Raw genomic sequence first — 12,672 nt, 5'->3', positions numbered from 1 at the left:
TGCCAAGCACCTTCCGGCCGACGCACTCAGGCAAACCTGGAGGCACAGCCATGCCGGAGCCTGGTGGCACGCCGTGATCGTATAGTGGTTAGTACTCTGCGTTGTGGCCGCAGCAACCCCGGTTCGAATCCGGGTCACGGCAGTCCACCCAGGGATGTGGGTGGATCATCCCAACGCTGACCCTTTTGTACCTAACTGACCGAAAAGTTCTTTTCAGCACACAACAAGCCCAGAGGGTTTGCAAGGATGACTCGTTGTAGTCGTGGCCGAGTGGTTAAGGCGATGGACTTGAAATCCATTGGGGTCTCCCCGCGCAGGTTCAAACCCTGCCGACTACGTGTGTCTGCTCCCTGGCTTCAGAGCTTCGCTTGTTGGTCGTTCCAGCTCACGAAGTGCTGTATTTCTGCTGCTCAAGTTGTTACCATTGGATTTGCGGATGGAAAACTAAGCAGCCTGTCGTAGTTTCTCCTGTGTGTGTTCAACAAGCAGCCCTGTTGTCAAGTGATGCAGCTTCCGTTGTCATATTGTCCATAAACAGCTCGCACAACATGAAACCAAAAAAGAGCTGGAACAGGTTTTTGTTTAGAAAGGATGTGCATTGTGGCTAATCGAGTTGATCCTAACCTGAGCCATGTTCTAAGATGTTAAGGATTAAGGCCCCACCCTTTTGTTTTCACAATTACCATAATTCCCTGCCCCGGCTTGTTGTCCTTAATTCATTTAAAAATGTTTTGCACTCATGCTTTTCCTAATAGACAGCGAATAATGAGTAAACCTCTGGTGAAGATCTCTTACCTGTCGAAAAGGCAAAACATACAGCAAAGCCATACCACCTTCTTCTTCTTCTTCTTCGTCGTTTAATGGCAAGTAGCACCAACTTTAAGGTGCATTATCGCCACCTTCTGTGTTGGAGTGTGGACAAGAGTTTGTCCCCACATAAAAAGAACCTAGATTCTCTTAATCAATCCTGTTATCTTTAAATAATGAAATGATCTCTTCAAGCCGTAACCGATTGTATTCTAAGGGTTCAAGTCAACAATTCCCACTTGCCTATTTTCCATCTGCAACATTTACCCTTTCCTCAATATACTTTCGTCAAAAACAAACAACATGCTCTAAAAGCAGCATCTGAAGTCTAATCTCAGTTTAAAGCTTGATTACCACCATGTCGTCCAGCGTCCAGGTAAGTGCACATGAAAGGTCGTGACCTTTGCCGTCATTCTTTCGCAGAGGCAATATCGTAGCCTATGAGGTTTATCCGAGGCGTGATCTTTGCTGGTTGAAAACTTTACCCAATACCCCGCCAGGATGACTTGAAATACAGTCAGCTTTGGCAATTTTTGCCAGTCTCTTAAGAGACTTACAGGGTCGTTGTAAATGAAAGATGTCTGCTAGTGTTGTTAGTAGTGAGATTAGGGGAATCAAAGTTCCATCCCAATCGTTGGTGTCACATTCATTTCAATCTTTAATGTGGAAGTCAACGTTAAAGATATTAAGGTTATGTTTTTACAGAGTGTTCTCTACGTCATATGTGATGATTTTGCGGAGAAAAGAGAAAATCATAAAAATGATTTAGCTGGCTTTTCACAGGCAGGGTCACGTTTTTGTCACACGTGCTTTATCTCGTGCACCTCAATAGTCAGTTCATCATGTTACGCAGACACACCTACACTTCCTTCAGCTTAGTAACGCTGCCTCTCTGGTGACGTTTTGGAGAACGGCTGCTTTTTCTTCAAGAGAAGACTGTCTCAAGCTGAAGCAAGACTTCTCCCCTTAAAGAGCTCTTACGTATTCTGTTAGAAGACTGAAGCAGGTGCCGGCTCATGCTGGCCTTCTAGTAACATTTACTCTGTCCACAGACCAATGAGTAATGAACAGGTCATGATAAAGAAATCCCAATCCTTGTCTGCCAACATTATCAGACCGTAGGAGGCATGAGAGGTGATGCCCTGATACTGAAGCATTAGCCCGGATAGCTCAGTCGGTAGAGCATCAGACTTTTAATCTGAGGGTCAAGGGTTCAAGTCCCTGTTCGGGGGATGAGTGCATGTTTGTGTCCTGCCGTCTGCGATCGTCTCCCCTTGGCGTTTGGGTCGGCCTCGAGGACGTATTGTATTTTGAAGGGCGGTTTCTCGGACAGAGGATGACTTGTCCTCGACTAAAATAAATGTAAGAGCTGTCCAAACTGAAAAGAACTTTCACTGACACCATTGCCCTTTGCTTTGCCGTGAAATGCACACAAGTAATGTTTTTAATAAGGCATGATTGTTAAAACTAGTTGTATTGCTTAATTAAACTGAGGCCTAGTCCTGTCTTAAACTAATCCCTGTGCGGGAAACCACCCCTGAGAGACATTTTGCTTAAGGTTTGCAGATGAAAGTAAACAAAAAATTGATTGAGACCTCAGAAAATGAATGCCAAGCACCTTCCGGCCGACGCACTCAGGCAAACCTGGAGGCACAGCCATGCCGGAGCCTGGTGGCACGCCGTGATCGTATAGTGGTTAGTACTCTGCGTTGTGGCCGCAGCAACCCCGGTTCGAATCCGGGTCACGGCAGTCCACCCAGGGATGTGGGTGGATCATCCCAACGCTGACCCTTTTGTACCTAACTGACCGACAAGTTCTTTTCAGCACACAACAAGCCCAGAGGGTTTGCAAGGATGACTCGTTGTAGTCGTGGCCGAGTGGTTAAGGCGATGGACTTGAAATCCATTGGGGTCTCCCCGCGCAGGTTCAAACCCTGCCGACTACGTGTGTCTGCTCCCTGGCTTCAGAGCTTCGCTTGTTGGTCGTTCCAGCTCACGAAGTGCTGTATTTCTGCTGCTCAAGTTGTTACCATTGGATTTGCGGATGGAAAACTAAGCAGCCTGTCGTAGTTTCTCCTGTGTGTGTTCAACAAGCAGCCCTGTTGTCAAGTGATGCAGCTTCCGTTGTCATATTGTCCATAAACAGCTCGCACAACATGAAACCAAAAAAGAGCTGGAACAGGTTTTTGTTTAGAAAGGATGTGCATTGTGGCTAATCGAGTTGATCCTAACCTGAGCCATGTTCTAAGATGTTAAGGATTAAGGCCCCACCCTTTTGTTTTCACAATTACCATAATTCCCTGCCCCGGCTTGTTGTCCTTAATTCATTTAAAAATGTTTTGCACTCATGCTTTTCCTAATAGACAGCGAATAATGAGTAAACCTCTGGTGAAGATCTCTTACCTGTCGAAAAGGCAAAACATACAGCAAAGCCATACCACCTTCTTCTTCTTCTTCTTCGTCGTCGTTTAATGGCAAGTAGCACCAACTTTAAGGTGCATTATCGCCACCTTCTGTGTTGGAGTGTGGACAAGAGTTTGTCCCCAAATAAAAAGAACCTAGATTCTCTTAATCAATCCTGTTATCTTTAAATAATGAAATGATCTCTTCAAGCCGTAACCGATTGTATTCTAAGGGTTCAAGTCAACAATTCCCACTTGCCTATTTTCCATCTGCAACGTTTACCCTTTCCTCAATATACTTTCGTCAAAAACAAACAACATGCTCTAAAAGCAGCATCTGAAGTCTAATCTCAGTTTAAAGCTTGATTACCACCATGTCGTCCAGCGTCCAGGTATGTGCACATGAAAGGTCGTGACCTTTGCCGTCATTCTTTCGCAGAGGCAATATCGTAGCCTATGAGGTTTATCCGAGGCGTGATCTTTGCTGGTTGAAAACTTTACCCAATACCCCGCCAGGATGACTTGAAATACAGTCAGCTTTGGCAATTTTTGCCAGTCTCTTAAGAGACTTACAAGGTCGTTGTAAATGAAAGATGTCTGCTAGTGTTGTTAGTAGTGAGATTAGGGGAATCAAAGTTCCATCCCAATCGTTGGTGTCACATTCATTTCAATCTTTAATGTGGAAGTCAACGTTAAAGATATTAAGGTTATGTTTTTACAGAGTGTTCTCTACGTCATATGTGATGATTTTGCGGAGAAAAGAGAAAATCATAAAAATGATTTAGCTGGCTTTTCACAGGCAGGGTCACGTTTTTGTCACACATGCTTTATCTCGTGCACCTCAATAGTCAGTTCATCATGTTACGCAGACACACCTACACTTCCTTCAGCTTAATAACGCTGCCTCTCTGGTGACGTTTTGGAGAACGGCTGCTTTTTCCTCAAGAGAAGACTGTCTCAAGCTGAAGCAAGACTTCTCCCCTTAAAGAGCTCTTACGTATTCTGTTAGAAGACTGAAGCAGGTGCCGGCTCATTCTGGCCTTCTAGTAACATTTACTCTGTCCACAGACCAATGAGTAATGAACAGGTCATGATAAAGAAATCCCAATCCTTGTCTGCCAACATTATCAGACCGTAGGAGGCATGAGAGGTGATGCCCTGGTACTGAAGCATTAGCCCGGATAGCTCAGTCGGTAGAGCATCAGACTTTTAATCTGAGGGTCCAGGGTTCAAGTCCCTGTTCGGGCGATGAGTGCATGTTTGTGTCCTGCCGTCTGCGATCGTCTCCCCTTGGCGTTTGGGTCGGCCTCGAGGACGTATTGTATTTTGAAGGGCGGTTTCTCGGACAGAGGATGACTTGTCCTCGACTAAAATAAATGTAAGAGCTGTCCAAACTGAAAAGAACTTTCACTGACACCATTGCCCTTTGCTTTGCCGTGAAATGCACACAAGTAATGTTTTTAATAAGGCATGATTGTTAAAACTAGTTGTATTGCTTAATTAAACTGAGGCCTAGTCCTGTCTTAAACTAATCCCTGTGCGGGAAACCACCCCTGAGAGACATTTTGCTTAAGGTTTGCAGATGAAAGTAAACAAAAAATTGATTGAGACCTCAGAAAATGAATGCCAAGCACCTTCCGGCCGACGCACTCAGGCAAACCTGGAGGCACAGCCATGCCGGAGCCTGGTGGCACGCCGTGATCGTATAGTGGTTAGTACTCTGCGTTGTGGCCGCAGCAACCCCGGTTCGAATCCGGGTCACGGCAGTCCACCCAGGGATGTGGGTGGATCATCCCAACGCTGACCCTTTTGTACCTAACTGACCGACAAGTTCTTTTCAGCACACAACAAGCCCAGAGGGTTTGCAAGGATGACTTGTGTAGTCGTGGCCGAGTGGTTAAGGCGATGGACTTGAAATCCATTGGGGTCTCCCCGCGCAGGTTCAAACCCTGCCGACTACGTGTGTCTGCTCCCTGGCTTCAGAGCTTCGCTTGTTGGTCGTTCCAGCTCACGAAGTGCTGTATTTCTGCTGCTCAAGTTGTTACCATTGGATTTGCGGATGGAAAACTAAGCAGCCTGTCGTAGTTTCTCCTGTGTGTGTTCAACAAGCAGCCCTGTTGTCAAGTGATGCAGCTTCCGTTGTCATATTGTCCATAAACAGCTCGCACAACATGAAACCAAAAAAGAGCTGGAACAGGTTTTTGTTTAGAAAGGATGTGCATTGTGGCTAATCGAGTTGATCCTAACCTGAGCCATGTTCTAAGATGTTAAGGATTAAGGCCCCACCCTTTTGTTTTCACAATTACCATAATTCCCTGCCCCGGCTTGTTGTCCTTAATTCATTTAAAAATGTTTTGCACTCATGCTTTTCCTAATAGACAGCGAATAATGAGTAAACCTCTGGTGAAGATCTCTTACCTGGCGAAAAGGCAAAACATACAGCAAAGCCATACCACCTTCTTCTTCTTCTTCTTCGTCGTCGTTTAATGGCAAGTAGCACCAACTTTAAGGTGCATTATCGCCACCTTCTGTGTTGGAGTGTGGACAAGAGTTTGTCCCCACATAAAAAGAACCTAGATTCTCTTAATCAATCCTGTTATCTTTAAATAATGAAATGATCTCTTCAAGCCGTAACCGATTGTATTCTAAGGGTTCAAGTCAACAATTCCCACTTGCCTATTTTCCATCTGCAACGTTTACCCTTTCCTCAATATACTTTCGTCAAAAACAAACAACATGCTCTAAAAGCAGCATCTGAAGTCTAATCTCAGTTTAAAGCTTGATTACCACCATGTCGTCCAGCGTCCAGGTATGTGCACATGAAAGGTCGTGACCTTTGCAGTCATTCTTTCGCAGAGGCAATATCGTAGCCTATGAGGTTTATCCGAGGCGTGATCTTTGCTGGTTGAAAACTTTACCCAATACCCCGCCAGGATGACTTGAAATACAGTCAGCTTTGGCAATTTTTGCCAGTCTCTTAAGAGACTTACAAGGTCGTTGTAAATGAAAGATGTCTGCTATTGTTGTTAGTAGTGAGATTAGGGGAATCAAAGTTCCATCCCAATCGTTGGTGTCACATTCATTTCAATCTTTAATGTGGAAGTCAACGTTAAAGATATTAAGGTTATGTTTTTACAGAGTGTTCTCTACGTCATATGTGATGATTTTGCGGAGAAAAGAGAAAATCATAAAAATGATTTAGCTGGCTTTTCACAGGCAATGTCACGTTTTTGTCACACGTGCTTTATCTCGTGCACCTCAATAGTCAGTTCATCATGTTACGCAGACACACCTACACTTCCTTCAGCTCAGTAACGCTGCCTCTCTGGTGACGTTTTGGAGAACGGCTGCTTTTTCCTCAAGAGAAGACTGTCTCAAGCTGAAGCAAGACTTCTCCCCTTAAAGAGCTCTTACGTACTCTGTTAGAAGACTGAAGCAGGTGCCGGCTCATTCTGGCCTTCTAGTAACATTTACTCTGTCCACAGACCAATGAGTAATGAACAGGTCATGATAAAGAAATCCCAATCCTTGTCTGCCAACATTATCAGACCGTAGGAGGCATGAGAGGTGATGCCCTGGTACTGAAGCATGAGCCTGGATAGCTCAGTCGGTAGAGCATCAGACTTTTAATCTGAGGGTCCAGGGTTCAAGTCCCTGTTCGGGCGATGAGTGCATGTTTGTGTCCTGCCGTCTGCGATCGTCTCCCCTTGGCGTTTGGGTCGGCCTCGAGGACGTATTGGATTTTGAAGGGCGGTTTCTCGGACAGAGGATGACTTGTCCTCGACTAAAATAAATGTAAGAGCTGTCCAAACTGAAAAGAACTTTCACTGACACCATTGCCCTTTGCTTTGCCGTGAAATGCACACAAGTAATGTTTTTAATAAGGCATGATTGTTAAAACTAGTTGTATTGCTTAATTAAACTGAGGCCTAGTCCTGTCTTAAACTAATCCCTGTGCGGGAAACCACCCCTGAGAGACATTTTGCTTAAGGTTTGCAGATGAAAGTAAACAAAAAATTGATTGAGACCTCAGAAAATGAATGCCAAGCACCTTCCGGCCGACGCACTCAGGCAAACCTGGAGGCACAGCCATGCCGGAGCCTGGTGGCACGCCGTGATCGTATAGTGGTTAGTACTCTGCGTTGTGGCCGCAGCAACCCCGGTTCGAATCCGGGTCACGGCAGTCCACCCAGGGATGTGGGTGGATCATCCCAACGCTGACCCTTTTGTACCTAACTGACCGACAAGTTCTTTTCAGCACACAACAAGCCCAGAGGGTTTGCAAGGATGACTCGTTGTAGTCGTGGCCGAGTGGTTAAGGCGATGGACTTGAAATCCATTGGGGTCTCCCCGCGCAGGTTCAAACCCTGCCGACTACGTGTGTCTGCTCCATGGCTTCAGAGCTTCGCTTGTTGGTCGTTCCAGCTCACGAAGTGCTGTATTTCTGCTGCTCAAGTTGTTACCATTGGATTTGCGGATGGAAAACTAAGCAGCCTGTCATAGTTTCTCCTGTGTGTGTTCAACAAGCAGCCCTGTTGTCAAGTGATGCAGCTTCCGTTGTCATATTGTCCATAAACAGCTCGCACAACATGAAACCAAAAAAGAGCTGGAACAGGTTTTTGTTTAGAAAGGATGTGCATTGTGGCTAATCGAGTTGATCCTAACCTGAGCCATGTTCTAAGATGTTAAGGATTAAGGCCCCACCCTTTTGTTTTCACAATTACCATAATTCCCTGCCCAGGCTTGTTGTCCTTAATTCATTTAAAAATGTTTTGCACTCATGCTTTTCCTAATAGACAGCGAATAATGAGTAAACCTCTGGTGAAGATCTCTTACCTGTCGAAAAGGCAAAACATACAGCAAAGCCATACCACCTTCTTCTTCTTCTTCTTCGTCGTTTAATGGCAAGTAGCACCAACTTTAAGGTGCATTATCGCCACCTTCTGTGTTGGAGTGTGGACAAGAGTTTGTCCCCACATAAAAAGAACCTAGATTCTCTTAATCAATCCTGTTATCTTTAAATAATGAAATGATCTCTTCAAGCCGTAACCGATTGTATTCTAAGGGTTCAAGTCAACAATTCCCACTTGCCTATTTTCCATCTGCAACGTTTACCCTTTCCTCAAAAACAAACAACATGCTCTAAAAGCAGCATCTGAAGTCTAATCTCAGTTTAAAGCTTGATTACCACCATGTCGTCCAGCGTCCAGGTATGTGCACATGAAAGGTCGTGACCTTTCCCATCATTCTTTCGCAGAGGCAATATCGTAGCCTATGAGGTTTATCCGAGGCGTGATCTTTGCTGGTTGAAAACTTTACCCAATACCCCGCCAGGATGACTTGAAATACAGTCAGCTTTGGCAATTTTTGCCAGTCTCTTAAGAGACTTACAAGGTCGTTGTAAATGAAAGATGTCTGCTAGTGTTGTTAGTAGTGAGATTAGGGGAATCAAAGTTCCATCCCAATCGTTGGTGTCACATTCATTTCAATCTTTATTGTGGAAGTCAACGTTAAAGATATTAAGGTTATGTTTTTACAGAGTGTTCTCTACGTCATATGTGATGATTTTGCGGAGAAAAGAGAAAATCATAAAAATGATTTAGCTGGCTTTTCACAGGCAATGTCACGTTTTTGTCACACGTGCTTTATCTCGTGCACCTCAATAGTCAGTTCATCATGTTACGCAGACACACCTACACTTCCTTCAGCTCAGTAACGCTGCCTCTCTGGTGACGTTTTGGAGAACGGCTGCTTTTTCCTCAAGAGAAGACTGTCTCAAGCTGAAGCAAGACTTCTCCCCTTAAAGAGCTCTTACGTACTCTGTTAGAAGACTGAAGCAGGTGCCGGCTCATTCTGGCCTTCTAGTAACATTTACTCTGTCCACAGACCAATGAGTAATGAACAGGTCATGATAAAGAAATCCCAATCCTTGTCTGCCAACATTATCAGACCGTAGGAGGCATGAGAGGTGATGCCCTGGTACTGAAGCATGAGCCTGGATAGCTCAGTCGGTAGAGCATCAGACTTTTAATCTGAGGGTCCAGGGTTCAAGTCCCTGTTCGGGCGATGAGTGCATGTTTGTGTCCTGCCGTCTGCGATCGTCTCCCCTTGGCGTTTGGGTCGGCCTCGAGGACGTATTGGATTTTGAAGGGCGGTTTCTCGGACAGAGGATGACTTGTCCTCGACTAAAATAAATGTAAGAGCTGTCCAAACTGAAAAGAACTTTCACTGACACCATTGCCCTTTGCTTTGCCGTGAAATGCACACAAGTAATGTTTTTAATAAGGCATGATTGTTAAAACTAGTTGTATTGCTTAATTAAACTGAGGCCTAGTCCTGTCTTAAACTAATCCCTGTGCGGGAAACCACCCCTGAGAGACATTTTGCTTAAGGTTTGCAGATGAAAGTAAACAAAAAATTGATTGAGACCTCAGAAAATGAATGCCAAGCACCTTCCGGCCGACGCACTCAGGCAAACCTGGAGGCACAGCCATGCCGGAGCCTGGTGGCACGCCGTGATCGTATAGTGGTTAGTACTCTGCGTTGTGGCCGCAGCAACCCCGGTTCGAATCCGGGTCACGGCAGTCCACCCAGGGATGTGGGTGGATCATCCCAACGCTGACCCTTTTGTACCTAACTGACCGACAAGTTCTTTTCAGCACACAACAAGCCCAGAGGGTTTGCAAGGATGACTCGTTGTAGTCGTGGCCGAGTGGTTAAGGCGATGGACTTGAAATCCATTGGGGTCTCCCCGCGCAGGTTCAAACCCTGCCGACTACGTGTGTCTGCTCCCTGGCTTCAGAGCTTCGCTTGTTGGTCGTTCCAGCTCACGAAGTGCTGTATTTCTGCTGCTCAAGTTGTTACCATTGGATTTGCGGATGGAAAACTAAGCAGCCTGTCGTAGTTTCTCCTGTGTGTGTTCAACAAGCAGCCCTGTTGTCAAGTGATGCAGCTTCCGTTGTCATATTGTCCATAAACAGCTCGCACAACATGAAACCAAAAAAGAGCTGGAACAGGTTTTTGTTTAGAAAGGATGTGCATTGTGGCTAATCGAGTTGATCCTAACCTGAGCCATGTTCTAAGATGTTAAGGATTAAGGCCCCACCCTTTTGTTTTCACAATTACCATAATTCCCTGCCCAGGCTTGTTGTCCTTAATTCATTTAAAAATGTTTTGCACTCATGCTTTTCCTAATAGACAGCGAATAATGAGTAAACCTCTGGTGAAGATCTCTTACCTGTCGAAAAGGCAAAACATACAGCAAAGCCATACCACCTTCTTCTTCTTCTTCTTCGTCGTTTAATGGCAAGTAGCACCAACTTTAAGGTGCATTATCGCCACCTTCTGTGTTGGAGTGTGGACAAGAGTTTGTCCCCACATAAAAAGAACCTAGATTCTCTTAATCAATCCTGTTATCTTTAAATAATGAAATGATCTCTTCAAGCCGTAACCGATTGTATTCTAAGGGTTCAAGTCAACAATTCCCACTTGCCTATTTTCCATCTGCAACGTTTACCCTTTCCTCAATATACTTTCGTCAAAAACAAACAACATGCTCTAAAAGCAGCATCTGAAGTCTAATCTCAGTTTAAAGCTTGATTACCACCATGTCGTCCAGCGTCCAGGTATGTGCACATGAAAGGTCGTGACCTTTGCCGTCATTCTTTCGCAGAGGCAATATCGTAGCCTATGAGGTTTATCCGAGGCGTGATCTTTGCTGGTTGAAAACTTTACCCAATACCCCGCCAGGATGACTTGAAATACAGTCAGCTTTGGCAATTTTTGCCAGTCTCTTAAGAGACTTACAAGGTCGTTGTAAATGAAAGATGTCTGCTAGTGTTGTTAGTAGTGAGATTAGGGGAATCAAAGTTCCATCCCAATCGTTGGTGTCACATTCATTTCAATCTTTAATGTGGAAGTCAACGTTAAAGATATTAAGGTTATGTTTTTACAGAGTGTTCTCTACGTCATATGTGATGATTTTGCGGAGAAAAGAGAAAATCATAAAAATGATTTAGCTGGCTTTTCACAGGCAGGGTCACGTTTTTGTCACACGTGCTTTATCCCGTGCACCTCAATAGTCAGTTCATCATGTTACGCAGACACACCTACACTTCCTTCAGCTTAGTAACGCTGCCTCTCTGGTGACGTTTTGGAGAACGGCTGCTTTTTCCTCAAGAGAAGACTGTCTCAAGCTGAAGCAAGACTTCTCCCCTTAAAGAGCTCTTACGTACTCTGTTAGAAGACTGAAGCAGGTGCCGGCTCATTCTGGCCTTCTAGTAACATTTACTCTGTCCACAGACCAATGAGTAATGAACAGGTCATGATAAAGAAATCCCAATCCTTGTCTGCCAACATTATCAGACCGTAGGAGGCATGAGAGGTGATGCCCTGGTACTGAAGCATGAGCCTGGATAGCTCAGTCGGTAGAGCATCAGACTTTTAATCTGAGGGTCCAGGGTTCAAGTCCCTGTTCGGGCGATGAGTGCATGTTTGTGTCCTGCCGTCTGCGATCGTCTCCCCTTGGCGTTTGGGTCGGCCTCGAGGACGTATTGGATTTTGAAGGGCGGTTTCTCGGACAGAGGATGACTTGTCCTCGACTAAAATAAATGTAAGAGCTGTCCAAACTGAAAAGAACTTTCACTGACACCATTGCCCTTTGCTTTGCCGTGAAATGCACACAAGTAATGTTTTTAATAAGGCATGATTGTTAAAACTAGTTGTATTGCTTAATTAAACTGAGGCCTAGTCCTGTCTTAAACTAATCCCTGTGGGGGAAACCACCCCTGAGAGACATTTTGCTTAAGGTTTGCAGATGAAAGTAAACAAAAAATTGATTGAGACCTCAGAAAATGAATGCCAAGCACCTTCCGGCCGACGCACTCAGGCAAACCTGGAGGCACAGCCATGCCGGAGCCAGGTGCACGCCGTGATCGTATAGTGGTTAGTACTCTGCGTTGTGGCTGCAGCAACCCCGGTTCGAATCCGGGTCACGGCAGTCCACCCAGGGATGTGGGTGGATCATCCCAACGCTGACCCTTTTGTACCTAACTGACCGACAAGTTCTTTTCAGCACACAACAAGCCCAGAGGGTTTGCAAGGATGACTCGTTGTAGTCGTGGCCGAGTGGTTAAGGCGATGGACTTGAAATCCATTGGGGTCTCCCCGTGCAGGTTCAAACCCTGCCGACTACGTGTGTCTGCTCCCTGGCTTCAGAGCTTCGCTTGTTGGTCGTACCAGCTCACGAAGTGCTGTATTTCTGCTGCTCAAGTTGTTACCATTGGATTTGCGGATGGAAAACTAAGCAGCCTGTCGTAGTTTCTCCTGTGTGTGTTCAACAAGCAGCCCTGTTGTCAAGTGATGCAGCTTCCGTTGTCATATTGTCCATAAACAGCTCGCACAACATGAAACCAAAAAAGAGCTGGAACAGGTTTTTGTTTAGAAAGGATGTGCATTGTGGCTA

The 12,672-nt window shown here is 45.3% G+C and overlaps 22 non-coding genes across 22 annotated transcripts; all 22 read left to right on the top strand.

The window, feature by feature from the left end:
• The first annotated feature begins 70 nt into the window (after window positions 1–70).
• Window positions 71–142, top strand: trnah-gug (transfer RNA histidin (anticodon GUG)). Its single transcript has one exon. It is a non-coding gene; the product is annotated as a tRNA-His (tRNA).
• Window positions 143–256: 114 nt separating this feature from the next.
• Window positions 257–338, top strand: trnas-uga (transfer RNA serine (anticodon UGA)). Its single transcript has one exon. It is a non-coding gene; the product is annotated as a tRNA-Ser (tRNA).
• Window positions 339–1,218: 880 nt separating this feature from the next.
• LOC135719493 (U4 spliceosomal RNA) lies at window positions 1,219–1,359 on the top strand. The gene has a single exon (XR_010521130.1). It is a non-coding gene; the product is annotated as a U4 spliceosomal RNA (small nuclear RNA).
• Window positions 1,360–1,966: 607 nt separating this feature from the next.
• trnak-uuu (transfer RNA lysine (anticodon UUU)) lies at window positions 1,967–2,039 on the top strand. Its single transcript has one exon. It is a non-coding gene; the product is annotated as a tRNA-Lys (tRNA).
• Window positions 2,040–2,485: 446 nt separating this feature from the next.
• trnah-gug (transfer RNA histidin (anticodon GUG)) lies at window positions 2,486–2,557 on the top strand. Its single transcript has one exon. It is a non-coding gene; the product is annotated as a tRNA-His (tRNA).
• A 114-nt stretch (window positions 2,558–2,671) lies between these two features.
• trnas-uga (transfer RNA serine (anticodon UGA)) lies at window positions 2,672–2,753 on the top strand. Its single transcript has one exon. It is a non-coding gene; the product is annotated as a tRNA-Ser (tRNA).
• An 883-nt stretch (window positions 2,754–3,636) lies between these two features.
• On the top strand, window positions 3,637–3,777 carry LOC135719492 (U4 spliceosomal RNA). The gene has a single exon (XR_010521129.1). It is a non-coding gene; the product is annotated as a U4 spliceosomal RNA (small nuclear RNA).
• Window positions 3,778–4,384: 607 nt separating this feature from the next.
• On the top strand, window positions 4,385–4,457 carry trnak-uuu (transfer RNA lysine (anticodon UUU)). The gene has a single exon. It is a non-coding gene; the product is annotated as a tRNA-Lys (tRNA).
• A 446-nt stretch (window positions 4,458–4,903) lies between these two features.
• Window positions 4,904–4,975, top strand: trnah-gug (transfer RNA histidin (anticodon GUG)). The gene has a single exon. It is a non-coding gene; the product is annotated as a tRNA-His (tRNA).
• Window positions 4,976–5,088: 113 nt separating this feature from the next.
• trnas-uga (transfer RNA serine (anticodon UGA)) lies at window positions 5,089–5,170 on the top strand. The gene has a single exon. It is a non-coding gene; the product is annotated as a tRNA-Ser (tRNA).
• An 883-nt stretch (window positions 5,171–6,053) lies between these two features.
• On the top strand, window positions 6,054–6,194 carry LOC135719491 (U4 spliceosomal RNA). Its single transcript, XR_010521128.1, has one exon. It is a non-coding gene; the product is annotated as a U4 spliceosomal RNA (small nuclear RNA).
• Window positions 6,195–6,801: 607 nt separating this feature from the next.
• On the top strand, window positions 6,802–6,874 carry trnak-uuu (transfer RNA lysine (anticodon UUU)). Its single transcript has one exon. It is a non-coding gene; the product is annotated as a tRNA-Lys (tRNA).
• Window positions 6,875–7,320: 446 nt separating this feature from the next.
• On the top strand, window positions 7,321–7,392 carry trnah-gug (transfer RNA histidin (anticodon GUG)). Its single transcript has one exon. It is a non-coding gene; the product is annotated as a tRNA-His (tRNA).
• A 114-nt stretch (window positions 7,393–7,506) lies between these two features.
• Window positions 7,507–7,588, top strand: trnas-uga (transfer RNA serine (anticodon UGA)). The gene has a single exon. It is a non-coding gene; the product is annotated as a tRNA-Ser (tRNA).
• An 866-nt stretch (window positions 7,589–8,454) lies between these two features.
• LOC135719490 (U4 spliceosomal RNA) lies at window positions 8,455–8,595 on the top strand. The gene has a single exon (XR_010521127.1). It is a non-coding gene; the product is annotated as a U4 spliceosomal RNA (small nuclear RNA).
• Window positions 8,596–9,202: 607 nt separating this feature from the next.
• On the top strand, window positions 9,203–9,275 carry trnak-uuu (transfer RNA lysine (anticodon UUU)). The gene has a single exon. It is a non-coding gene; the product is annotated as a tRNA-Lys (tRNA).
• A 446-nt stretch (window positions 9,276–9,721) lies between these two features.
• trnah-gug (transfer RNA histidin (anticodon GUG)) lies at window positions 9,722–9,793 on the top strand. The gene has a single exon. It is a non-coding gene; the product is annotated as a tRNA-His (tRNA).
• Window positions 9,794–9,907: 114 nt separating this feature from the next.
• Window positions 9,908–9,989, top strand: trnas-uga (transfer RNA serine (anticodon UGA)). Its single transcript has one exon. It is a non-coding gene; the product is annotated as a tRNA-Ser (tRNA).
• Window positions 9,990–10,869: 880 nt separating this feature from the next.
• On the top strand, window positions 10,870–11,010 carry LOC135719489 (U4 spliceosomal RNA). Its single transcript, XR_010521126.1, has one exon. It is a non-coding gene; the product is annotated as a U4 spliceosomal RNA (small nuclear RNA).
• Window positions 11,011–11,617: 607 nt separating this feature from the next.
• On the top strand, window positions 11,618–11,690 carry trnak-uuu (transfer RNA lysine (anticodon UUU)). The gene has a single exon. It is a non-coding gene; the product is annotated as a tRNA-Lys (tRNA).
• Window positions 11,691–12,135: 445 nt separating this feature from the next.
• Window positions 12,136–12,207, top strand: trnah-gug (transfer RNA histidin (anticodon GUG)). The gene has a single exon. It is a non-coding gene; the product is annotated as a tRNA-His (tRNA).
• A 114-nt stretch (window positions 12,208–12,321) lies between these two features.
• On the top strand, window positions 12,322–12,403 carry trnas-uga (transfer RNA serine (anticodon UGA)). The gene has a single exon. It is a non-coding gene; the product is annotated as a tRNA-Ser (tRNA).
• Window positions 12,404–12,672: the final 269 nt, after the last annotated feature.

The sequence above is a fragment of the Paramisgurnus dabryanus genome, chromosome 14 (assembly GCF_030506205.2).
Source record: "Paramisgurnus dabryanus chromosome 14, PD_genome_1.1, whole genome shotgun sequence".
NCBI lineage: Eukaryota > Metazoa > Chordata > Actinopteri > Cypriniformes > Cobitidae > Paramisgurnus > Paramisgurnus dabryanus.
The sequence above is the reverse complement of the archived record's forward strand: the minus strand, read 5'-3'. Positions and strand labels throughout refer to the sequence as shown.